The 25,406-nt window shown below is 40.5% G+C and overlaps 9 non-coding genes across 9 annotated transcripts; all 9 read right to left on the reverse strand.

Moving 5' to 3' along the window:
* Positions 1–158: 158 nt before the first annotated feature.
* On the reverse strand, positions 159–230 carry TRNAE-CUC (transfer RNA glutamic acid (anticodon CUC)). Its single transcript has one exon. It is a non-coding gene; the product is annotated as a tRNA-Glu (tRNA).
* An 844-nt stretch (positions 231–1,074) lies between these two features.
* TRNAE-CUC (transfer RNA glutamic acid (anticodon CUC)) lies at positions 1,075–1,146 on the reverse strand. The gene has a single exon. It is a non-coding gene; the product is annotated as a tRNA-Glu (tRNA).
* Positions 1,147–3,770: 2,624 nt separating this feature from the next.
* On the reverse strand, positions 3,771–3,842 carry TRNAE-CUC (transfer RNA glutamic acid (anticodon CUC)). The gene has a single exon. It is a non-coding gene; the product is annotated as a tRNA-Glu (tRNA).
* A 2,359-nt stretch (positions 3,843–6,201) lies between these two features.
* On the reverse strand, positions 6,202–6,273 carry TRNAE-CUC (transfer RNA glutamic acid (anticodon CUC)). The gene has a single exon. It is a non-coding gene; the product is annotated as a tRNA-Glu (tRNA).
* A 2,958-nt stretch (positions 6,274–9,231) lies between these two features.
* TRNAE-CUC (transfer RNA glutamic acid (anticodon CUC)) lies at positions 9,232–9,303 on the reverse strand. Its single transcript has one exon. It is a non-coding gene; the product is annotated as a tRNA-Glu (tRNA).
* Positions 9,304–12,816: 3,513 nt separating this feature from the next.
* TRNAE-CUC (transfer RNA glutamic acid (anticodon CUC)) lies at positions 12,817–12,888 on the reverse strand. Its single transcript has one exon. It is a non-coding gene; the product is annotated as a tRNA-Glu (tRNA).
* A 3,865-nt stretch (positions 12,889–16,753) lies between these two features.
* Positions 16,754–16,825, reverse strand: TRNAE-CUC (transfer RNA glutamic acid (anticodon CUC)). Its single transcript has one exon. It is a non-coding gene; the product is annotated as a tRNA-Glu (tRNA).
* A 2,359-nt stretch (positions 16,826–19,184) lies between these two features.
* TRNAE-CUC (transfer RNA glutamic acid (anticodon CUC)) lies at positions 19,185–19,256 on the reverse strand. The gene has a single exon. It is a non-coding gene; the product is annotated as a tRNA-Glu (tRNA).
* Positions 19,257–23,967: 4,711 nt separating this feature from the next.
* On the reverse strand, positions 23,968–24,039 carry TRNAE-CUC (transfer RNA glutamic acid (anticodon CUC)). Its single transcript has one exon. It is a non-coding gene; the product is annotated as a tRNA-Glu (tRNA).
* Between the last annotated feature and the right edge of the window lie 1,367 nt (positions 24,040–25,406).

A 25,406-nucleotide genomic window follows, 5' to 3' on the forward strand; every position in this document is an offset into this window, starting at 1 on the left:
CTAAGAAAGGAAGATAGCTGACTCTTTGTTTTCAATTTCCATTGCCTGTTTTGACATCTCACTGTTGCTCAAGTATTAGAAATGATGCGCTGAACTGAAAGTGCATCATTTCTTTGAAAGGTTGGTGTTTTTGTCAAAAATATTCCGAGGACCTCACTTTCCCTGACCGGGAATCGAACCCGGGCCGCGGCGGTGAGAGCGCCGAATCCTAGCCACTAGACCACCAGGGAGGGATGGTTTAGTTTGACACTCCATGAAAGAAAAGGAAGTTTCCTGAATGAAGTCCAAAGCAATGGAATGTGAGGGAGTGGGCTACTAGGAATCAGTTTTAGAAGGAAGGAGAGTAAAAATGGTTGTGCATAGCAGTCTTAAATTACACCACACAGCAGCTTTACCTGATGGATGTATAGTACTGGCACAAAAAAATTATTTTGAGGAGCTAGACGTTGAGTGTCCCTGGCTCCATGATAAATTGTTCTCTTGCTAAAGAAAGAAGACATTAATGATTCAGATATCAAATAAGGTCTAATTGGTTCTGATGAAAAAAATACTTTTGTACAAGAGCACAAGTCTTTTAGTAGCTAACTGAAAAATATTCACTAAGAAAGGAAGATAGCTGACTCTTTGTTATCAATTTCCATTGTCTGTTTTGACAACTCACTGTTGCTCAAGTATTAGAAATAATGCGCTGAACTGAAAGTGCATCATTTCTTTGAAAGGTTGGTGTTTTTGGCAAAAATATTCCAAGGACCTCACTTTCCCTGACCGGGAATCGAACCCGGGCCGCGGCGGTGAGAGCGCCGAATCCTAGCCAGTAGACCACCAGGGAGGGATGGTTTAGTTTGACACTCCATGTCAAAAAAAATACTTTTGTACAAGAGCACAAGTCTTTTAGTAGCTAACTGAAAAATATTCACTAAGAAAGGAAGATAGCTTACTCTTTGTTTTCAATTTCCATTGCCTGTTTTGACATCTCACTGTTGCTCAAGTATTAGAAATGATGCGCTGAACTGAAAGTGCATCATTTCTTTGAAAGGTTGGAGTTTTTGGCCAAAATTTTCCGAGGAACTCACTTTCCCTGACCGGGAATCGAACCCGGGCCGCGGCGGTGAGAGCGCCGAATCCTAGCCACTAGACCACCAGGGAGGGATGGTTTAGTTTGACACTCCATGAAAGAAAAGGAAGTTTCCTGAATGAAGTCCAAAGCAATGGAATGTGAGGGAGTGGGCTACTAGGAATCAGTTTTAGAAGGAAGGAGAGTAAAAATGGTTGTGCATATCAGTCTTAAATTACACCACACAGCAGCTTTACCTGATGGATGTATAGTACTGGCACAAAAAAATTATTTTGAGGAGCTAGACGTTGAGTGTCCCTGGCTCCATGATAAATTGTTCTCTTGCTAAAGAAAGAAGACATTAATGATTCAGATATCAAATATGGTCTAATTGGTTCTGATGAAAAAAATACTTTTGTACAAGAGCACAAGTCTTTTAGTAGGTAACTGAAAAATATTCACTAAGAAAGGAAGATAGCTGACTCTTTGTTATCAATTTCCATTGTCTGTTTTGACAACTCACTGTTGCTCAAGTATTAGAAATGATGCGCTGAACTGAAAGTGCATCATTTCTTTGAAAGGTTGGTGTTTTTATCAAAAATATTCCAAGGACCTCACTTTCCCTGATCGGGAATCGAACCCGGGCTGCGGCGGTGAGAGCGCCGAATCCTAGCCACTAGACCACCAGGGAGGGATGGTTTAGTTTGACACTCCATGAAAGAAAAGGAAGTTTCCTGAATGAAGTCCAAAGCAATGGAATGTGAGGGAGTGGGCTACTAGGAATCAGTTTTAGAAGGAAGGAGAGTAAAAATGGTTGTGCACAGCAGTCTTAAATTACACCACACAGCAGCTTTACCTGATGGATGTATAGTACTGGCACAAAAAAATTATTTTGAGGAGCTAGACGTTGAGAGTCCCTGGCTCCATGATAAATTGTTCTGGTGCTAAAGAAAGAAGACATTAATGATTCAGATATCAAATAAGGTCTAATTGGTTCTGATGAAAAAAATACTTTTGTACAAGAGCACAAGTCTTTTAGTAGCTAACTGAAAAATATTCACTAAGAAAGGAAGATAGCTGACTCTTTGTTATCAATTTCCATTGTCTGTTTTGACAACTCACTGTTGCTCAAGTATTAGAAATAATGCGCTGAACTGAAAGTGCATCATTTCTTTGAAAGGTTGGTGTTTTTGGCAAAAATATTCCAAGGACCTCACTTTCCCTGAGCGGGAATCGAACCCGGGCCGCGGCGGTGAGAGCGCCGAATCCTAGCCAGTAGACCACCAGGGAGGGATGGTTTAGTTTGACACTCCATGTCAAAAAAAATACTTTTGTACAAGAGCACAAGTCTTTTAGTAGCTAACTGAAAAATATTCACTAAGAAAGGAAGATAGCTGACTCTTTGTTATCAATTTCCATTGTCTGTTTTGACAACTCACTGTTGCTCAAGTATTAGAAATGATGCGCTGAACTGAAAGTGCATCATTTCTTTGAAAGGTTGGTGTTTTTGGCAAAAATATTCCGAGGACCTCACTTTCCCTGACCAGGAATCGAACCCAGGCCGCAGCAGTGAGAGCGCCGAATCCTAGCCACTAGACCACCTGGAAGGGATGGTTTAGTTTGACACTCCATGAAAGAAAAGGAAGTTTCCTGAATGAAGTCCAAAGCAATGGAATGTGAGGGAGTGGGCTACTAGGAATCAGTTTTAGAAGGAAGGAGAGTAAAAATGGTTGTACATAGCAGTCTTAAATTACATCACACAGCAGCTTTACCTGATGGATGTATAGTAATGGCACGAAAAAATTATTTTGAGGAGCTAGACGTTGAGAGTCCCTGGCTCCATGATAAATTGTTCTGGTGCAAAAGAAAGAAGACATTAATGATTCAGATATCAAATAAGGTTTAATTGGTTCTGATGAAAAAAATACTTTTGTACAAGAGCACAAGTCTTTTAGTAGCTAACTGAAAAATATTCACTAAGAAAGGAAGATAGCTGACTCTTTGTTATCAATTTCCATTGTTTGTTTTGACAACTTACTGTTGCTCAAGTATTAGAAATGATGCGCTGAACTGAAAGTGCATCATTTCTTTGAAAGGTTGGTGTTTTTAGCAAAAATTTTCCAAGGACCTCACTTTCCCTGACCGGGAATCGAACCCGGGCCGCGGCGGTGAGAGCGCTGAATCCTAGCCTGTAGACAACCAGGGAGGGATGGTTTAGTTTGACACTCCATGTCAAAAAAAATACTTTTGTATGGAATGTGAAGGAGTGGGCTACTAGGAATCAGTTTTAGAAGGAAGGAGAGTAAAAATGGTTGTGCATAGCAGTCTTAAATTACACCACACAGCAGCTTTACCTGATGGATGTATAGTACTGGCACAAAAAAATTATTTTGAGGAGCTAGACGTTGAGAGTCCCTGGCTCCATGATAAATTGTTCTGGTGCTAAAGAAAGAAGACATTAATGATTCAGATATCAAATATGGTCTAATTGGTTCTGATGAAAAAAATTCTTTTGTACAAGAGCACAAGTCTTTTAGTAGCTAACTGAAAAATATTCACTAAGAAAGGAAGATAGCTGACTCTTTGTTATCAATTTCCATTGTCTGTTTTGACAACTCACTGTTGCTCAAGTATTAGAAATGATGCGCTGAAGTGAAAGTGCATAATTTCTTTGAAAGGTTGGTGTTTTTGGCAAAAATATTCCGAGGACCTCACTTTCCCTGACCAGGAATCGAACCCGGGCCGCGGCGGTGAGAGCGCCGAATCCTAGCCACTAGACCACCAGGGAGGGATGGTTTAGTTTGACACTCCATGAAAGAAAAGGAAGTTTCCTGAATGAAGTCCAAAGCAATGGAATGTGAGGGAGTGGGCTACTAGGAATCAGTTTTAGAAGGAAGGAGAGTAAAAATGGTTGTGCATAGCAGTCTTAAATTACACCACACAGCAGCTTTACCTGATGGATGTATAGTACTGGCACGAAAAAATTATTTTGAGGAGCTAGACGTTGAGAGTCCCTGGCTCCATGATAAATTGTTCTGGTGCTAAAGAAAGAAGACATTAATGATTCAGATATCAAATATGGTCTAATTGGTTCTGATGAAAAAAATACCTTTGTACAAGAGCACAAGTCTTTTAGTAGATAACTGAAAAATATTCACTAAGAAAGGAAGATAGCTGACTCTTTGTTATCAATTTCCATTGTCTGTTTTGACAACTCACTGTTGCTCAAGTATTAGAAATGATGCGCTGAACTGAAAGTGCATAATTTCTTTGAAAGGTTGGTGTTTTTGGCAAAAATATTCCGAGGACCTCACTTTCCCCGAACGGGAATCGAACCCGGGCCGCGGCGGTGAGAGCACCGAATCCTAGCCACTAGACCACCAGGGAGGGATGGTTTAGTTTGACACTCCATGAAAGAAAAGGAAGTTTCCTGAATGAAGTCCAAAGCAATGGAATGTGAGGGAGTGGGCTACTAGGAATCAGTTTTAGAAGGAAGGAGAGTAAAAATGGTTGTGCATAGCAGTCTTAAATTACACCACACAGCAGCTTTACCTGATGGATGTATAGTACTGGCACGAAAAAATTATTTTGAGGAGCTAGACGTTGAGAGTCCCTGGCTCCATGATAAATTGTTCTGGTGCTAAAGAAAGAAGACATTAATGACTCAGATATCAAATATGGTCTAATTGGTTCTGATGAAAAAAATACTTTTGTACAAGAGCACAAGTCTTTTAGTAGCTAACTGAAAAATATTCACTAAGAAAGGAAGATAGCTGACTCTCTGTTATCAATTTCCATTGTCTGTTTTGACATCTCACTGTTGCTCAAGTATTAGAAATGATGCGCTGAACTGAAAGTGCATCATTTCTTTGAAAGGTTGGTGTTTTTGGCAAAAATATTCCAAGGACCTCACTTTCCCAGCCCGGGAATCGAACCCGGGCAGCGGCGGTGAGAGCGCCGAATCCTAGCCAGTAGACCACCAGGGAGGGATGGTTTAGTTTGACACTCCATGTCAAAAAAAATACTTTTGTACAAGAGCACAAGTCTTTTAGTAGCTAACTGAAAAATATTCACTAAGAAAGGAAGATAGCTGACTCTTTGTTATCAATTTCCATTGTCTGTTTTGACAACTCACTGTTGCTCAAGTATTAGAAATGATGCGCTGAACTGAAAGTGCATCATTTCTTTGAAAGGTTGGTGTTTTTGGCAAAAATATTCCGAGGACCTCACTTTGCCTGACCAGGAATCGAACCCAGGCCGCAGCGGTGAGAGCGCCGAATCCTAGCCACTAGACCACCTGGGAGGGATGGTTTAGTTTGACACTCCATGAAAGAAAAGGAAGTTTCCTGAATGAAGTCCAAAGCAATGGAATGTGAGGGAGTGGGCTACTAGGAATCAGTTTTAGACGGAAGGAGAGTAAAAATGGTTGTGCATAGCAGTCTTAAATTACACCACACAGCAGCTTTACCTGATGGATGTATAGTACTGGCACGAAAAAATTATTTTGAGGAGCTAGACGTTGAGAGTCCCTGGCTCCATGATAAATTGTTCTCGTGCTAAAGAAAGAAGACATTAATGATTCAGATATCAAATATGGTCTAATTGGTTCTGATGAAAAAAATACCTTTGTACAAGAGCACAAGTCTTTTAGTAGATAACTGAAAAATATTCACTAAGAAAGGAAGATAGCTGACTCTTTGTTATCAATTTCCATTGTCTGTTTTGACATCTCACTGTTGCTCAAGTATTAGAAATGATGCGCTGAACTGAAAGTGCATCATTTCTTTGAAAGGTTGGTGTTTTTGGCAAAAATATTCCAAGGACCTCATTTTCCCAGCCCGGGAATCGAACCCGGGCCGCGGCGGTGAGAGCGCCGAATCCTAGCCAGTAGACCACCAGGGAGGGATGGTTTAGTTTGACACTCCATGTCAAAAAAAATACTTTTGTACAAGAGCACAAGTCTTTTAGTAGCTAACTGAAAAATATTCACTAAGAAAGGAAGATAGCTGACTCTTTGTTATCAATTTCCATTGTCTGTTTTGACAACTCACTGTTGCTCAAGTATTAGAAATGATGCGCTGAAGTGAAAGTGCATAATTTCTTTGAAAGGTTGGTGTTTTTGGCAAAAATATTCCGAGGACCTCACTTTCCCTGACCAGGAATCGAACCCGGGCCGCGGCGGTGAGAGCGCCGAATCCTAGCCACTAGACCACCAGGGAGGGATGGTTTAGTTTGACACTCCATGAAAGAAAAGGAAGTTTCCTGAATGAAGTCCAAAGCAATGGAATGTGAGGGAGTGGGCTACTAGGAATCAGTTTTAGAAGGAAGGAGAGTAAAAATGGTTGTGCATAGCAGTCTTAAATTACACCACACAGCAGCTTTACCTGATGGATGTATAGTACTGGCACGAAAAAATTATTTTGAGGAGCTAGACGTTGAGAGTCCCTGGCTCCATGATAAATTGTTCTGGTGCTAAAGAAAGAAGACATTAATGATTCAGATATCAAATATGGTCTAATTGGTTCTGATGAAAAAAATACCTTTGTACAAGAGCACAAGTCTTTTAGTAGATAACTGAAAAATATTCACTAAGAAAGGAAGATAGCTGACTCTTTGTTATCAATTTCCATTGTCTGTTTTGACAACTCACTGTTGCTCAAGTATTAGAAATGATGCGCTGAACTGAAAGTGCATAATTTCTTTGAAAGGTTGGTGTTTTTGGCAAAAATATTCCGAGGACCTCACTTTCCCCGAACGGGAATCGAACCCGGGCCGCGGCGGTGAGAGCACCGAATCCTAGCCACTAGACCACCAGGGAGGGATGGTTTAGTTTGACACTCCATGAAAGAAAAGGAAGTTTCCTGAATGAAGTCCAAAGCAATGGAATGTGAGGGAGTGGGCTACTAGGAATCAGTTTTAGAAGGAAGGAGAGTAAAAATGGTTGTGCATAGCAGTCTTAAATTACACCACACAGCAGCTTTACCTGATGGATGTATAGTACTGGCACGAAAAAATTATTTTGAGGAGCTAGACGTTGAGAGTCCCTGGCTCCATGATAAATTGTTCTGGTGCTAAAGAAAGAAGACATTAATGACTCAGATATCAAATATGGTCTAATTGGTTCTGATGAAAAAAATACTTTTGTACAAGAGCACAAGTCTTTTAGTAGCTAACTGAAAAATATTCACTAAGAAAGGAAGATAGCTGACTCTCTGTTATCAATTTCCATTGTCTGTTTTGACATCTCACTGTTGCTCAAGTATTAGAAATGATGCGCTGAACTGAAAGTGCATCATTTCTTTGAAAGGTTGGTGTTTTTGGCAAAAATATTCCAAGGACCTCACTTTCCCAGCCCGGGAATCGAACCCGGGCAGCGGCGGTGAGAGCGCCGAATCCTAGCCAGTAGACCACCAGGGAGGGATGGTTTAGTTTGACACTCCATGTCAAAAAAAATACTTTTGTACAAGAGCACAAGTCTTTTAGTAGCTAACTGAAAAATATTCACTAAGAAAGGAAGATAGCTGACTCTTTGTTATCAATTTCCATTGTCTGTTTTGACAACTCACTGTTGCTCAAGTATTAGAAATGATGCGCTGAACTGAAAGTGCATCATTTCTTTGAAAGGTTGGTGTTTTTGGCAAAAATATTCCGAGGACCTCACTTTGCCTGACCAGGAATCGAACCCAGGCCGCAGCGGTGAGAGCGCCGAATCCTAGCCACTAGACCACCTGGGAGGGATGGTTTAGTTTGACACTCCATGAAAGAAAAGGAAGTTTCCTGAATGAAGTCCAAAGCAATGGAATGTGAGGGAGTGGGCTACTAGGAATCAGTTTTAGACGGAAGGAGAGTAAAAATGGTTGTGCATAGCAGTCTTAAATTACACCACACAGCAGCTTTACCTGATGGATGTATAGTACTGGCACGAAAAAATTATTTTGAGGAGCTAGACGTTGAGAGTCCCTGGCTCCATGATAAATTGTTCTCGTGCTAAAGAAAGAAGACATTAATGATTCAGATATCAAATATGGTCTAATTGGTTCTGATGAAAAAAATACCTTTGTACAAGAGCACAAGTCTTTTAGTAGATAACTGAAAAATATTCACTAAGAAAGGAAGATAGCTGACTCTTTGTTATCAATTTCCATTGTCTGTTTTGACATCTCACTGTTGCTCAAGTATTAGAAATGATGCGCTGAACTGAAAGTGCATCATTTCTTTGAAAGGTTGGTGTTTTTGGCAAAAATATTCCAAGGACCTCATTTTCCCAGCCCGGGAATCGAACCCGGGCCGCGGCGGTGAGAGCGCCGAATCCTAGCCAGTAGACCACCAGGGAGGGATGGTTTAGTTTGACACTCCATGTCAAAAAAAATACTTTTGTACAAGAGCACAAGTCTTTTAGTAGCTAACTGAAAAATATTCACTAAGAAAGGAAGATAGCTGACTCTTTGTTATCAATTTCCATTGTCTGTTTTGACAACTCACTGTTGCTCAAGTATTAGAAATGATGCGCTGAACTGAAAGTGCATCATTTCTTTGAAAGGTTGGTGTTTTTGGCAAAAATATTCCGAGGACCTCACTTTCCCTGACCAGGAATCGAACCCAGGCCGCAGCAGTGAGAGCGCCGAATCCTAGCCACTAGACCACCTGGAAGGGATGGTTTAGTTTGACACTCCATGAAAGAAAAGGAAGTTTCCTGAATGAAGTCCAAAGCAATGGAATGTGAGGGAGTGGGCTACTAGGAATCAGTTTTAGAAGGAAGGAGAGTAAAAATGGTTGTGCATAGCAGTCTTAAATTACACCACACAGCAGCTTTACCTGATGGATGTATAGTACTGGCACAAAAAAATTATTTTGAGGAGCTAGACGTTGAGAGTCCCTGGCTCCATGATAAATTGTTCTGGTGCTAAAGAAAGAAGACATTAATGATTCAGATATCAAATATGGTCTAATTGGTTCTGATGAAAAAAATACTTTTGTACAAGAGCACAAGTCTTTTAGTAGCTAACTGAAAAATATTCACTAAGAAAGGAAGATAGCTGACTCTTTGTTATCAATTTCCATTGTCTGTTTTGACAACTCACTGTTGCTCAAGTATTAGAAATGATGCGCTGAACTGAAAGTGCATAATTTCTTTGAAAGGTTGGTGTTTTTGGCAAAAATATTCCGAGGACCTCACTTTCCCTGACCAGGAATTGAACCCGGGCCGCGGCGGTGAGAGCGCCGAATCCTAGCCACTAGACCACCAGGGAGGGATGGTTTAGTTTGACACTCCATGAAAGAAAAGGAAGTTTCCTGAATGAAGTCCAAAGCAATGGAATGTGAGGGAGTGGGCTACTAGGAATCAGTTTTAGAAGGAAGGAGAGTAAAAATGGTTGTGCATAGCAGTCTTAAATTACACCACACAGCAGCTTTACCTGATGGATGTATAGTACTGGCACGAAAAAATTATTTTGAGGAGCTAGACGTTGAGAGTCCCTGGCTCCATGATAAATTGTTCTGGTGCTAAAGAAAGAAGACATTAATGATTCAGATATCAAATATGGTCTAATTGGTTCTGATGAAAAAAATACCTTTGTACAAGAGCACAAGTCTTTTAGTAGATAACTGAAAAATATTCACTAAGAAAGGAAGATAGCTGACTCTTTGTTATCAATTTCCATTGTCTGTTTTGACAACTCACTGTTGCTCAAGTATTAGAAATGATGCGCTGAACTGAAAGTGCATAATTTCTTTGAAAGGTTGGTGTTTTTGGCAAAAATATTCCGAGGACCTCACTTTCCCCGAACGGGAATCGAACCCGGGCCGCGGCGGTGAGAGCACCGAATCCTAGCCACTAGACCACCAGGGAGGGATGGTTTAGTTTGACACTCCATGAAAGAAAAGGAAGTTTCCTGAATGAAGTCCAAAGCAATGGAATGTGAGGGAGTGGGCTACTAGGAATCAGTTTTAGAAGGAAGGAGAGTAAAAATGGTTGTGCATAGCAGTCTTAAATTACACCACACAGCAGCTTTACCTGATGGATGTATAGTACTGGCACAAAAAAATTATTTTGAGGAGCTAGACGTTGAGTGTCCCTGGCTCCATGATAAATTGTTCTGGTGCTAAAGAAAGAAGACATTAATGATTCAGATATCAAATATGGTCTAATTGGTTCTGATGAAAAAAATACTTTTGTACAAGAGCACAAGTCTTTTAGTAGCTAACTGAAAAATATTCACTAAGAAAGGAAGATAGCTGACTCTTTGTTATCAATTTCCATTGTCTGTTTTGACAACTCACTGTTGCTCAAGTATTAGAAATGATACGCTGAACTGAAAGTGCATCATTTCTTTGAAAGGTTGGTGTTTTTGGCAAAAATATTCCGAGGACCTCACTTTCCCTGACCAGGAATCGAACCCCGGCCGCAGCGGTGAGAGCGCCGAATCCTAGCCACTAGACCACCTGGGAGGGATGGTTTAGTTTGACACTCCATGAAAGAAAAGGAAGTTTCCTGAATGAAGTCCAAAGCAATGGAATGTGAGGGAGTGGGCTACTAGGAATCAGTTTTAGAAGGAAGGAGAGTAAAAATGGTTGTGCATAGCAGTCTTAAATTACACCACACAGCAGCTTTACCTGATGGATGTATAGTACTGGCACGAAAAAATTATTTTGAGGAGCTAGACGTTGAGAGTCCCTGGCTCCATGATAAATTGTTCTGGTGCTAAAGAAAGAAGACATTAATGATTCAGATATCAAATATGGTCTAATTGGTTCTGATGAAAAAAATACCTTTGTACAAGAGCACAAGTCTTTTAGTAGCTAACTGAAAAATATTCACAAAGAAAGGAAGATAGCTGACTCTTTGTTATCAATTTCCATTGTCTGTTTTGACAACTCACTGTTGCTCAAGTATTAGAAATGATGCGCTGAACTGAAAGTGCATCATTTCTTTGAAAGGTTGGAGTTTTTGGCCAAAATTTTCCGAGGAACTCACTTTCCCTGACCGGGAATCGAACCCGGGCCGCGGCGGTGAGAGCGCCGAATCCTAGCCACTAGACAACCAGAGAGGGATGGTTTAGTTTGACACTCCATGAAAGAAAAGGAAGTTTCCTGAATGAAGTCCAAAGCAATGGAATGTGAGGGAGTGGGCTACTAGGAATCAGTTTTAGAAGGAAGGAGAGTAAAAATGGTTGTGCATAGCAGTCTTAAATTACACCACACAGCAGCTTTACCTGATGGATGTATAGTACTGGCACAAAAAAATTATTTTGAGGAGCTAGACGTTGAGAGTCCCTGGCTCCATGATAAATTGTTCTGGTGCTAAAGAAAGAAGACATTAATGATTCAGATATCAAATATGGTCTAATTGGTTCTGATGAAAAAAATACTTTTGTACAAGAGCACAAGTCTTTTAGTAGCTAACTGAAAAATATTCACTAAGAAAGGAAGATAGCTGACTCTTTGTTATCAATTTCCATTGTCTGTTTTGACAACTCACTGTTGCTCAAGTATTAGAAATGATGCGCTGAACTGAAAGTGCATAATTTCTTTGAAAGGTTGGTGTTTTTGGCAAAAATATTCCGAGGACCTCACTTTCCCCGAACGGGAATCGAACCCGGGCCGCGGCGGTGAGAGCGCCAAATCCTAGCCACTAGACCACCAGGGAGGGATGGTTTAGTTTGACACTCCATGAAAGAAAAGGAAGTTTCCTGAATGAAGTCCAAAGCAATGGAATGTGAGGGAGTGGGCTACTAGGAATCAGTTTTAGAAGGAAGGAGAGTAAAAATGGTTGTGCATAGCAGTCTTAAATTACACCACACAGCAGCTTTACCTGATGGATGTATAGTACTGGCACAAAAAAATTATTTTGAGGAGCTAGACGTTGAGTGTCCCTGGCTCCATGATAAATTGTTCTGGTGCTAAAGAAAGAAGACATTAATGATTCAGATATCAAATATGGTCTAATTGGTTCTGATGAAAAAAATACTTTTGTACAAGAGCACAAGTCTTTTAGTAGCTAACTGAAAAATATTCACTAAGAAAGGAAGATAGCTGACTCTTTGTTATCAATTTCCATTGTCTGTTTTGACAACTCACTGTTGCTCAAGTATTAGACATGATACGCTGAACTGAAAGTGCATCATTTCTTTGAAAGGTTGGTGTTTTTGGCAAAAATATTCCGAGGACCTCACTTTCCCTGACCAGGAATCGAACCCCGGCCGCAGCGGTGAGAGCGCCGAATCCTAGCCACTAGACCACCTGGGAGGGATGGTTTAGTTTGACACTCCATGAAAGAAAAGGAAGTTTCCTGAATGAAGTCCAAAGCAATGGAATGTGAGGGAGTGGGCTACTAGGAATCAGTTTTAGAAGGAAGGAGAGTAAAAATGGTTGTGCATAGCAGTCTTAAATTACACCACACAGCAGCTTTACCTGATGGATGTATAGTACTGGCACGAAAAAATTATTTTGAGGAGCTAGACGTTGAGAGTCCCTGGCTCCATGATAAATTGTTCTGGTGCTAAAGAAAGAAGACATTAATGATTCAGATATCAAATAAGGTCTAATTGGTTCTGATGAAAAAAATACTTTTGTACAAGAGCACAAGTCTTTTAGTAGCTAACTGAAAAATATTCACTAAGAAAGGAAGATAGCTGAATCAATTTCCATTGTCTGTTTTGACAACTCACTGTTGCTCAAGTATTAGAAATGATGCGCTGAACTGAAAGTGCATCATTTCTTTGAAAGGTTGGAGTTTTTGGCCAAAATATTCTGAGGACCTCACTTTCCTTGACCGGGAATCGAACCCGGGCCGCGGCGGTGAGAGCGCCGAATCCTAGCCACTAGACCACCAGGGAGTGAAGGTTTAGTTTGACACTCCATGAAAGAAAAGGAAGTTTCCTGAATGAAGTCCAAAGCAATGGAATGTGAGGGAGTGGGCTACTAGGAATCAGTTTTAGAAGGAAGGAGAGTAAAAATGGTTGTGCATAGCAGTCTTAAATTACACCACACAGCAGCTTTACCTGATGGATGTATAGTACTGGCACGAAAAAATTATTTTGAGGAGCTAGACGTTGAGAGTCCCTGGCTCCATGATAAATTGTTCTGGTGCTAAAGAAAGAAGACATTAATGACTCAGATATCAAATATGGTCTAATTGGTTCTGATGAAAAAAATACTTTTGTACAAGAGCACAAGTCTTTTAGTAGCTAACTGAAAAATATTCACTAAGAAAGGAAGATAGCTGACTCTCTGTTATCAATTTCCATTGTCTGTTTTGACATCTCACTGTTGCTCAAGTATTAGAAATGATGCGCTGAACTGAAAGTGCATCATTTCTTTGAAAGGTTGGTGTTTTTGGCAAAAATATTCCAAGGACCTCACTTTCCCAGCCCGGGAATCGAACCCGGGCAGCGGCGGTGAGAGCGCCGAATCCTAGCCAGTAGACCACCAGGGAGGGATGGTTTAGTTTGACACTCCATGTCAAAAAAAATACTTTTGTACAAGAGCACAAGTCTTTTAGTAGCTAACTGAAAAATATTCACTAAGAAAGGAAGATAGCTGACTCTTTGTTATCAATTTCCATTGTCTGTTTTGACAACTCACTGTTGCTCAAGTATTAGAAATGATGCGCTGAACTGAAAGTGCATCATTTCTTTGAAAGGTTGGTGTTTTTGGCAAAAATTTTCCGAGGACCTCACTTTCCCTGACCAGGAATCGAACCCCGGCCGCAGCGGTGAGAGCGCCGAATCCTAGCCACTAGACCACCTGGGAGGGATGGTTTAGTTTGACACTCCATGAAAGAAAAGGAAGTTTCCTGAATGAAGTCCAAAGCAATGGAATGTGAGGGAGTGGGCTACTAGGAATCAGTTTTAGACGGAAGGAGAGTAAAAATGGTTGTGCATAGCAGTCTTAAATTACACCACACAGCAGCTTTACCTGATGGATGTATAGTACTGGCACGAAAAAATTATTTTGAGGAGCTAGACGTTGAGAGTCCCTGGCTCCATGATAAATTGTTCTGGTGCTAAAGAAAGAAGACATTAATGATTCAGATATCAAATAAGGTCTAATTGGTTCTGATGAAAAAAATACTTTTGTACAAGAGCACAAGTCTTTTAGTAGCTAACTGAAAAATATTCACTAAGAAAGGAAGATAGCTGAATCAATTTCCATTGTCTGTTTTGACAACTCACTGTTGCTCAAGTATTAGAAATGATGCGCTGAACTGAAAGTGCATCATTTCTTTGAAAGGTTGGAGTTTTTGGCCAAAATATTCTGAGGACCTCACTTTCCTTGACCGGGAATCGAACCCGGGCCGCGGCGGTGAGAGCGCCGAATCCTAGCCACTAGACCACAAGGGAGTGAAGGTTTAGTTTGACACTCCATGAAAGAAAAGGAAGTTTCCTGAATGAAGTCCAAAGCAATGGAATGTGAGGGAGTGGGCTACTAGGAATCAGTTTTAGAAGGAAGGAGAGTAAAAATGGTTGTGCATAGCAGTCTTAAATTACACCACACAGCAGCTTTACCTGATGGATGTATAGTACTGGCACGAAAAAATTATTTTGAGGAGCTAGACGTTGAGAGTCCCTGGCTCCATGATAAATTGTTCTGGTGCTAAAGAAAGAAGACATTAATGACTCAGATATCAAATATGGTCTAATTGGTTCTGATGAAAAAAATACTTTTGTACAAGAGCACAAGTCTTTTAGTAGCTAACTGAAAAATATTCACTAAGAAAGGAAGATAGCTGACTCTCTGTTATCAATTTCCATTGTCTGTTTTGACATCTCACTGTTGCTCAAGTATTAGAAATGATGCGCTGAACTGAAAGTGCATCATTTCTTTGAAAGGTTGGTGTTTTTGGCAAAAATATTCCAAGGACCTCACTTTCCCAGCCCGGGAATCGAACCTGGGCAGCGGCGGTGAGAGCGCCGAATCCTAGCCAGTAGACCACCAGGGAGGGATGGTTTAGTTTGACACTCCATGTCAAAAAAAATACTTTTGTACAAGAGCACAAGTCTTTTAGTAGCTAACTGAAAAATATTCACTAAGAAAGGAAGATAGCTGACTCTTTGTTATCAATTTCCATTGTCTGTTTTGACAACTCACTGTTGCTCAAGTATTAGAAATGATGCGCTGAACTGAAAGTGCATCATTTCTTTGAAAGGTTGGTGTTTTTGGCAAAAATATTCCGAGGACCTCACTTTGCCTGACCAGGAATCGAACCCAGGCCGCAGCGGTGAGAGCGCCGAATCCTAGCCACTAGACCACCTGGGAGGGATGGTTTAGTTTGACACTCCATGAAAGAAAAGGAAGTTTCCTGAATGAAGTCCAAAGCAATGGAATGTGAGGGAGTGGGCTACTAGGAATCAGTTTTAGACGGAAGGAGAGTAAAAATGGTTGTGCATAGCAGTCTTAAATTACACCACACAGCAGCTTTACCTGATGGATGTATAGTACTGGCACGAAAAAATTATTTTGAGGAGCTAGACGTTGAGAGTCCCTGGCTCCATGATAAATTGTTCTCGTGCTAAAGAAAGAAGACATTAATGATTCAGATATCAAATATGGTCTAATTGGTTCTGATGAAAAAAATACCTTTGTACAAGAGCACAAGTCTTTTAGTAGATAACTGAAAAATATTCACTAAGAAAGGAAGATAGCTGACTCTTTGTTATCAATTTCCATTGTCTGTTTTGACATCTCACTGTTGCTCAAGTATTAGAAATGATGCGCTGAACTGAAAGTGCATCATTTCTTTGAAAGGTTGGTGTTTTTGGCAAAAATATTCCAAGGACCTCATTTTCCCAGCCCGGGAATCGAACCCGGGCCGCGGCGGTGAGAGCGCCGAATCCTAGCCAGTAGACCACCAGGGAGGGATGGTTTAGTTTGACACTCCATGTCAAAAAAAATACTTTTGTACAAGAGCACAAGTCTTTTAGTAGCTAACTGAAAAATATTCACTAAGAAAGGAAGATAGCTGACTCTTTGTTATCAATTTCCATTGTCTGTTTTGACAACTCACTGTTCCTCAAGTATTAGAAATGATGCGCTGAACTGAAAGTGCATCATTTCTTTGAAAGGTTGGTGTTTTTGGCAAAAATATTCCGAGGACCTCACTTTCCCTGACCAGGAATCGAACCCAGGCCGCAGCAGTGAGAGCGCCGAATCCTAGCCACTAGACCACCTGGAAGGGATGGTTTAGTTTGACACTCCATGAAAGAAAAGGAAGTTTCCTGAATGAAGTCCAAAGCAATGGAATGTGAGGGAGTGGGCTACTAGGAATCAGTTTTAGAAGGAAGGAGAGTAAAAATGGTTGTGCATAGCAGTCTTAAATTACACCACACAGCAGCTTTACCTGATGGATGTATAGTACTGGCACAAAAAAATTATTTTGAGGAGCTAGACGTTGAGAGTCCCTGGCTCCATGATAAATTGTTCTGGTGCTAAAGAAAGAAGACATTAATGATTCAGATATCAAATATGGTCTAATTGGTTCTGATGAAAAAAATACTTTTGTACAAGAGCACAAGTCTTTTAGTAGCTAACTGAAAAATATTCACTAAGAAAGGAAGATAGCTGACTCTTTGTTATCAATTTCCATTGTCTGTTTTGACAACTCACTGTTGCTCAAGTATTAGAAATGATGCGCTGAACTGAAAGTGCATAATTTCTTTGAAAGGTTGGTGTTTTTGGCAAAAATATTCCGAGGACCTCACTTTCCCTGACCAGGAATTGAACCCGGGCCGCGGCGGTGAGAGCGCCGAATCCTAGCCACTAGACCACCAGGGAGGGATGGTTTAGTTTGACACTCCATGAAAGAAAAGGAAGTTTCCTGAATGAAGTCCAAAGCAATGGAATGTGAGGGAGTGGGCTACTAGGAATCAGTTTTAGAAGGAAGGAGAGTAAAAATGGTTGTGCATAGCAGTCTTAAATTACACCACACAGCAGCTTTACCTGATGGATGTATAGTACTGGCACGAAAAAATTATTTTGAGGAGCTAGACGTTGAGAGTCCCTGGCTCCATGATAAATTGTTCTGGTGCTAAAGAAAGAAGACATTAATGACTCAGATATCAAATATGGTCTAATTGGTTCTGATGAAAAAAATACTTTTGTACAAGAGCACAAGTCTTTTAGTAGCTAACTGAAAAATATTCACTAAGAAAGGAAGATAGCTGACTCTCTGTTATCAATTTCCATTGTCTGTTTTGACATCTCACTGTTGCTCAAGTATTAGAAATGATGCGCTGAACTGAAAGTGCATCATTTCTTTGAAAGGTTGGTGTTTTTGGCAAAAATATTCCAAGGACCTCACTTTCCCAGCCCGGGAATCGAACCCGGGCAGCGGCGGTGAGAGCGCCGAATCCTAGCCAGTAGACCACCAGGGAGGGATGGTTTAGTTTGACACTCCATGTCAAAAAAAATACTTTTGTACAAGAGCACAAGTCTTTTAGTAGCTAACTGAAAAATATTCACTAAGAAAGGAAGATAGCTGACTCTTTGTTATCAATTTCCATTGTCTGTTTTGACAACTCACTGTTGCTCAAGTATTAGAAATGATGCGCTGAACTGAAAGTGCATCATTTCTTTGAAAGGTTGGTGTTTTTGGCAAAAATATTCCGAGGACCTCACTTTGCCTGACCAGGAATCGAACCCAGGCCGCAGCGGTGAGAGCGCCGAATCCTAGCCACTAGACCACCTGGGAGGGATGGTTTAGTTTGACACTCCATGAAAGAAAAGGAAGTTTCCTGAATGAAGTCCAAAGCAATGGAATGTGAGGGAGTGGGCTACTAGGAATCAGTTTTAGACGGAAGGAGAGTAAAAATGGTTGTGCATAGCAGTCTTAAATTACACCACACAGCAGCTTTACCTGATGGATGTATAGTACTGGCACGAAAAAATTATTTTGAGGAGCTAGACGTTGAGAGTCCCTGGCTCCATGATAAATTGTTCTCGTGCTAAAGAAAGAAGACATTAATGATTCAGATATCAAATATGGTCTAATTGGTTCTGATGAAAAAAATACCTTTGTACAAGAGCACAAGTCTTTTAGTAGATAACTGAAAAATATTCACTAAGAAAGGAAGATAGCTGACTCTTTGTTATCAATTTCCATTGTCTGTTTTGACATCTCACTGTTGCTCAAGTATTAGAAATGATGCGCTGAACTGAAAGTGCATCATTTCTTTGAAAGGTTGGTGTTTTTGGCAAAAATATTCCAAGGACCTAATTTTCCCAGCCCGGGAATCGAACCCGGGCCGCGGCGGTGAGAGCGCCGAATCCTAGCCAGTAGACCACCAGGGAGGGATGGTTTAGTTTGACACTCCATGTCAAAAAAAATACTTTTGTACAAGAGCACAAGTCTTTTAGTAGCTAACTGAAAAATATTCACTAAGAAAGGAAGATAGCTGACTCTTTGTTATCAATTTCCATTGTCTGTTTTGACAACTCACTGTTGCTCAAGTATTAGAAATGATGCGCTGAACTGAAAGTGCATCATTTCTTTGAAAGGTTGGTGTTTTTGGCAAAAATATTCCGAGGACCTCACTTTCCCTGACCAGGAATCGAACCCAGGCCGCAGCAGTGAGAGCGCCGAATCTTAGCCACTAGACCACCTGGAAGGGATGGTTTAGTTTGACACTCCATGAAAGAAAAGGAAGTTTCCTGAATGAAGTCCAAAGCAATGGAATGTGAGGGAGTGGGCTACTAGGAATCAGTTTTAGAAGGAAGGAGAGTAAAAATGGTTGTGCATAGCAGTCTTAAATTACACCACACAGCAGCTTTACCTGATGGATGTATAGTACTGGCACAAAAAAATTATTTTGAGGAGCTAGACGTTGAGAGTCCCTGGCTCCATGATAAATTGTTCTGGTGCTAAAGAAAGAAGACATTAATGATTCAGATATCAAATATGGTCTAATTGGTTCTGATGAAAAAAATACTTTTGTACAAGAGCACAAGTCTTTTAGTAGCTAACTGAAAAATATTCACTAAGAAAGGAAGATAGCTGACTCTTTGTTATCAATTTCCATTGTCTGTTTTGACAACTCACTGTTGCTCAAGTATTAGAAATGATGCGCTGAACTGAAAGTGCATAATTTCTTTGAAAGGTTGGTGTTTTTGGCAAAAATATTCCGAGGACCTCACTTTCCCTGACCAGGAATTGAACCCGGGCCGCGGCGGTGAGAGCGCCGAATCCTAGCCACTAGACCACCAGGGAGGGATGGTTTAGTTTGACACTCCATGAAAGAAAAGGAAGTTTCCTGAATGAAGTCCAAAGCAATGGAATGTGAGGGAGTGGGCTACTAGGAATCAGTTTTAGAAGGAAGGAGAGTAAAAATGGTTGTGCATAGCAGTCTTAAATTACACCACACAGCAGCTTTACCTGATGGATGTATAGTACTGGCACGAAAAAATTATTTTGAGGAGCTAGACGTTGAGAGTCCCTGGCTCCATGATAAATTGTTCTGGTGCTAAAGAAAGAAGACATTAATGATTCAGATATCAAATATGGTCTAATTGGTTCTGATGAAAAAAATACCTTTGTACAAGAGCACAAGTCTTTTAGTAGATAACTGAAAAATATTCACTAAGAAAGGAAGATAGCTGACTCTTTGTTATCAATTTCCATTGTCTGTTTTGACAACTCACTGTTGCTCAAGTATTAGAAATGATGCGCTGAACTGAAAGTGCATAATTTCTTTGAAAGGTTGGTGTTTTTGGCAAAAATATTCCGAGGACCTCACTTTCCCCGAACGGGAATCGAACCCGGGCCGCGGCGGTGAGAGCACCGAATCCTAGCCACTAGACCACCAGGGAGGGATGGTTTAGTTTGACACTCCATGAAAGAAAAGGAAGTTTCCTGAATGAAGTCCAAAGCAATGGAATGTGAGGGAGTGGGCTACTAGGAATCAGTTTTAGAAGGAAGGAGAGTAAAAATGGTTGTGCATAGCAGTCTTAAATTACACCACACAGCAGCTTTACCTGATGGATGTATAGTACTGGCACAAAAAAATTATTTTGAGGAGCTAGACGTTGAGTGTCCCTGGCTCCATGATAAATTGTTCTGGTGCTAAAGAAAGAAGACATTAATGATTCAGATATCAAATATGGTCTAATTGGTTCTGATGAAAAAAATACTTTTGTACAAGAGCACAAGTCTTTTAGTAGCTAACTGAAAAATATTCACTAAGAAAGGAAGATAGCTGACTCTTTGTTATCAATTTCCATTGTCTGTTTTGACAACTCACTGTTGCTCAAGTATTAGAAATGATACGCTGAACTGAAAGTGCATCATTTCTTTGAAAGGTTGGTGTTTTTGGCAAAAATATTCCGAGGACCTCACTTTCCCTGACCAGGAATCGAACACCGGCCGCAGCGGTGAGAGCGCCGAATCCTAGCCACTAGACCACCTGGGAGGGATGGTTTAGTTTGACACTCCATGAAAGAAAAGGAAGTTTCCTGAATGAAGTCCAAAGCAATGGAATGTGAGGGAGTGGGCTACTAGGAATCAGTTTTAGAAGGAAGGAGAGTAAAAATGGTTGTGCATAGCAGTCTTAAATTACACCACACAGCAGCTTTACCTGATGGATGTATAGTACTGGCACGAAAAAATTATTTTGAGGAGCTAGACGTTGAGAGTCCCTGGCTCCATGATAAATTGTTCTGGTGCTAAAGAAAGAAGACATTAATGATTCAGATATCAAATATGGTCTAATTGGTTCTGATGAAAAAAATACCTTTGTACAAGAGCACAAGTCTTTTAGTAGCTAACTGAAAAATATTCACAAAGAAAGGAAGATAGCTGACTCTTTGTTATCAATTTCCATTGTCTGTTTTGACAACTCACTGTTGCTCAAGTATTAGAAATGATGCGCTGAACTGAAAGTGCATCATTTCTTTGAAAGGTTGGAGTTTTTGGCCAAAATTTTCCGAGGAACTCACTTTCCCTGACCGGGAATCGAACCCGGGCCGCGGCGGTGAGAGCGCCGAATCCTAGCCACTAGACAACCAGAGAGGGATGGTTTAGTTTGACACTCCATGAAAGAAAAGGAAGTTTCCTGAATGAAGTCCAAAGCAATGGAATGTGAGGGAGTGGGCTACTAGGAATCAGTTTTAGAAGGAAGGAGAGTAAAAATGGTTGTGCATAGCAGTCTTAAATTACACCACACAGCAGCTTTACCTGATGGATGTATAGTACTGGCACAAAAAAATTATTTTGAGGAGCTAGACGTTGAGAGTCCCTGGCTCCATGATAAATTGTTCTGGTGCTAAAGAAAGAAGACATTAATGATTCAGATATCAAATATGGTCTAATTGGTTCTGATGAAAAAAATACTTTTGTACAAGAGCACAAGTCTTTTAGTAGCTAACTGAAAAATATTCACTAAGAAAGGAAGATAGCTGACTCTTTGTTATCAATTTCCATTGTCTGTTTTGACAACTCACTGTTGCTCAAGTATTAGAAATGATGCGCTGAACTGAAAGTGCATAATTTCTTTGAAAGGTTGGTGTTTTTGGCAAAAATATTCCGAGGACCTCACTTTCCCCGAACGGGAATCGAACCCGGGCCGCGGCGGTGAGAGCGCCAAATCCTAGCCACTAGACCACCAGGGAGGGATGGTTTAGTTTGACACTCCATGAAAGAAAAGGAAGTTTCCTGAATGAAGTCCAAAGCAATGGAATGTGAGGGAGTGGGCTACTAGGAATCAGTTTTAGAAGGAAGGAGAGTAAAAATGGTTGTGCATAGCAGTCTTAAATTACACCACACAGCAGCTTTACCTGATGGATGTATAGTACTGGCACGAAAAAATTATTTTGAGGAGCTAGACGTTGAGAGTCCCTGGCTCCATGATAAATTGTTCTGGTGCTAAAGAAAGAAGACATTAATGATTCAGATATCAAATATGGTCTAATTGGTTCTGATGAAAAAAATACCTTTGTACAAGAGCACAAGTCTTTTAGTAGCTAACTGAAAAATATTCACAAAGAAAGGAAGATAGCTGACTCTTTGTTATCAATTTCCATTGTCTGTTTTGACAACTCACTGTTGCTCAAGTATTAGAAATGATGCGCTGAACTGAAAGTGCATCATTTCTTTGAAAGGTTGGAGTTTTTGGCCAAAATTTTCCGAGGAACTCACTTTCCCTGACCGGGAATCGAACCCGGGCCGCGGCGGTGAGAGCGCCGAATCCTAGCCACTAGACAACCAGAGAGGGATGGTTTAGTTTGACACTCCATGAAAGAAAAGGAAGTTTCCTGAATGAAGTCCAAAGCAATGGAATGTGAGGGAGTGGGCTACTAGGAATCAGTTTTAGAAGGAAGGAGAGTAAAAATGGTTGTGCATAGCAGTCTTAAATTACACCACACAGCAGCTTTACCTGATGGATGTATAGTACTGGCACAAAAAAATTATTTTGAGGAGCTAGACGTTGAGAGTCCCTGGCTCCATGATAAATTGTTCTGGTGCTAAAGAAAGAAGACATTAATGATTCAGATATCAAATATGGTCTAATTGGTTCTGATGAAAAAAATACTTTTGTACAAGAGCACAAGTCTTTTAGTAGCTAACTGAAAAATATTCACTAAGAAAGGAAGATAGCTGACTCTTTGTTATCAATTTCCATTGTCTGTTTTGACAACTCACTGTTGCTCAAGTATTAGAAATGATGCGCTGAACTGAAAGTGCATAATTTCTTTGAAAGGTTGGTGTTTTTGGCAAAAATATTCCGAGGACCTCACTTTCCCCGAACGGGAATCGAACCCGGGCCGCGGCGGTGAGAGCGCCAAATCCTAGCCACTAGACCACCAGGGAGGGATGGTTTAGTTTGACACTCCATGAAAGAAAAGGAAGTTTCCTGAATGAAGTCCAAAGCAATGGAATGTGAGGGAGTGGGCTACTAGGAATCAGTTTTAGAAGGAAGGAGAGTAAAAATGGTTGTGCATAGCAGTCTTAAATTACACCACACAGCAGCTTTACCTGATGGATGTATAGTACTGGCACAAAAAAATTATTTTGAGGAGCTAGACGTTGAGTGTCCCTGGCTCCATGATAAATTGTTCTGGTGCTAAAGAAAGAAGACATTAATGATTCAGATATCAAATATGGTCTAATTGGTTCTGATGAAAAAAATACTTTTGTACAAGAGCACAAGTCTTTTAGTAGCTAACTGAAAAATATTCACTAAGAAAGGAAGATAGCTGACTCTTTGTTATCAATTTCCATTGTCTGTTTTGACAACTCACTGTTGCTCAAGTATTAGAAATGATACGCTGAACTGAAAGTGCATCATTTCTTTGAAAGGTTGGTGTTTTTGGCAAAAATATTCCGAGGACCTCACTTTCCGTGACCAGGAATCGAACCCCGGCCGCAGCGGTGAGAGCGCCGAATCCTAGCCACTAGACCACCTGGGAGGGATGGTTTAGTTTGACACTCCATGAAAGAAAAGGAAGTTTCCTGAATGAAGTCCAAAGCAATGGAATGTGAGGGAGTGGGCTACTAGGAATCAGTTTTAGAAGGAAGGAGAGTAAAAATGGTTGTGCATAGCAGTCTTAAATTACACCACACAGCAGCTTTACCTGATGGATGTATAGTACTGGCACGAAAAAATTATTTTGAGGAGCTAGACGTTGAGAGTCCCTGGCTCCATGATAAATTGTTCTGGTGCTAAAGAAAGAAGACATTAATGATTCAGATATCAAATAAGGTCTAATTGGTTCTGATGAAAAAAATACTTTTGTACAAGAGCACAAGTCTTTTAGTAGCTAACTGAAAAATATTCACTAAGAAAGGAAGATAGCTGAATCAATTTCCATTGTCTGTTTTGACAACTCACTGTTGCTCAAGTATTAGAAATGATGCGCTGAACTGAAAGTGCATCATTTCTTTGAAAGGTTGGAGTTTTTGGCCAAAATATTCTGAGGACCTCACTTTCCTTGACCGGGAATCGAACCCGGGCCGCGGCGGTGAGAGCGCCGAATCCTAGCCACTAGACCACCAGGGAGTGAAGGTTTAGTTTGACACTCCATGAAAGAAAAGGAAGTTTCCTGAATGAAGTCCAAAGCAATGGAATGTGAGGGAGTGGGCTACTAGGAATCAGTTTTAGAATGAAGGAGAGTAAAAATGGTTGTGCATAGCAGTCTTAAATTACACCACACAGCAGCTTTACCTGATGGATGTATAGTACTGGCACGAAAAAATTATTTTGAGGAGCTAGACGTTGAGAGTCCCTGGCTCCATGATAAATTGTTCTGGTGCTAAAGAAAGAAGACATTAATGACTCAGATATCAAATATGGTCTAATTGGTTCTGATGAAAAAAATACTTTTGTACAAGAGCACAAGTCTTTTAGTAGCTAACTGAAAAATATTCACTAAGAAAGGAAGATAGCTGACTCTTTGTTATCAATTTCCATTGTCTGTTTTGACAACTCACTGTTGCTCAAGTATTAGAAATGATGTTCTGAACTGAAAGTGCATCATTTCTTTGAAAGGTTGGTGTTTTTGGCAAAAATATTCCGAGGACCTCACTTTCCCTGACCGGGAATCGAACTCGGGTAGCTGCGGTGAGAGCGCTGAATCCTAACCACTAGACTACCAGGGAGGGATGGTTTAGTTTGACACTCCATGAAAGAAAAGGAAGTTTCCTGAATGAAGTCCAAAGCAATGGAATGTGAGGGAGTGGGCTACTAGGAATCAGTTTTAGAAGGAAGGAGAGTAAAAATGGTTGTGCATAGCTGTCTTAAATTACACCACACAGCAGCTTTACCTGATGGATGTATAGTACTGGCACAAAAAAATTATTTTGAGAAGCTAGACGTTGAGAGTCCCTGGCTCCATGATAAATTGTTCTGGTGCTAAAGAAAGAAGACATTAATGATTCAGATATCAAATATGGTCTAATTGGTTCTGATGAAAAAAATACTTTTGTACAAGAGCACAAGTCTTTTAGTAGCTAACTGAAAAATATTCACTAAGAAAGGAAGATAGCTGACTCTTTGTTATCAATTTCCGTTGTCTGTTTTGACAACTCACTGTTGCTCAAGTATTAGTAATGATGCGCTGAACTGTAAGCGCATCATTTCTTTGAAAGGTTGGTGTTTTTGGCAAAAATATTCCGAGGACCTCACTTTCCCTGACCGAAAATCGAACCCGGGCCGCGGCGGTGAGAGCGCCGAATCCTAGCCACTAGACCACCAGGGAGGGATGGTTTAGTTTGACACTCCATGAAAGAAAAGGAAGTTTCCTGAATGAAGTCCAAAGCAATGGAATGTGAGGGAGTGGGCTACTAGGAATCAGTTTTAGAAGGAAGGAGAGTAAAAATGGTTGTGCATAGCAGTCTTAAATTACACCACACAGCAGCTTTACCTGA

This window comes from Taudactylus pleione, unplaced genomic scaffold, assembly GCF_031769625.1.
Source record: "Taudactylus pleione unplaced genomic scaffold, aTauple2 ptg000174l, whole genome shotgun sequence".
NCBI lineage: Eukaryota > Metazoa > Chordata > Amphibia > Anura > Myobatrachidae > Taudactylus > Taudactylus pleione.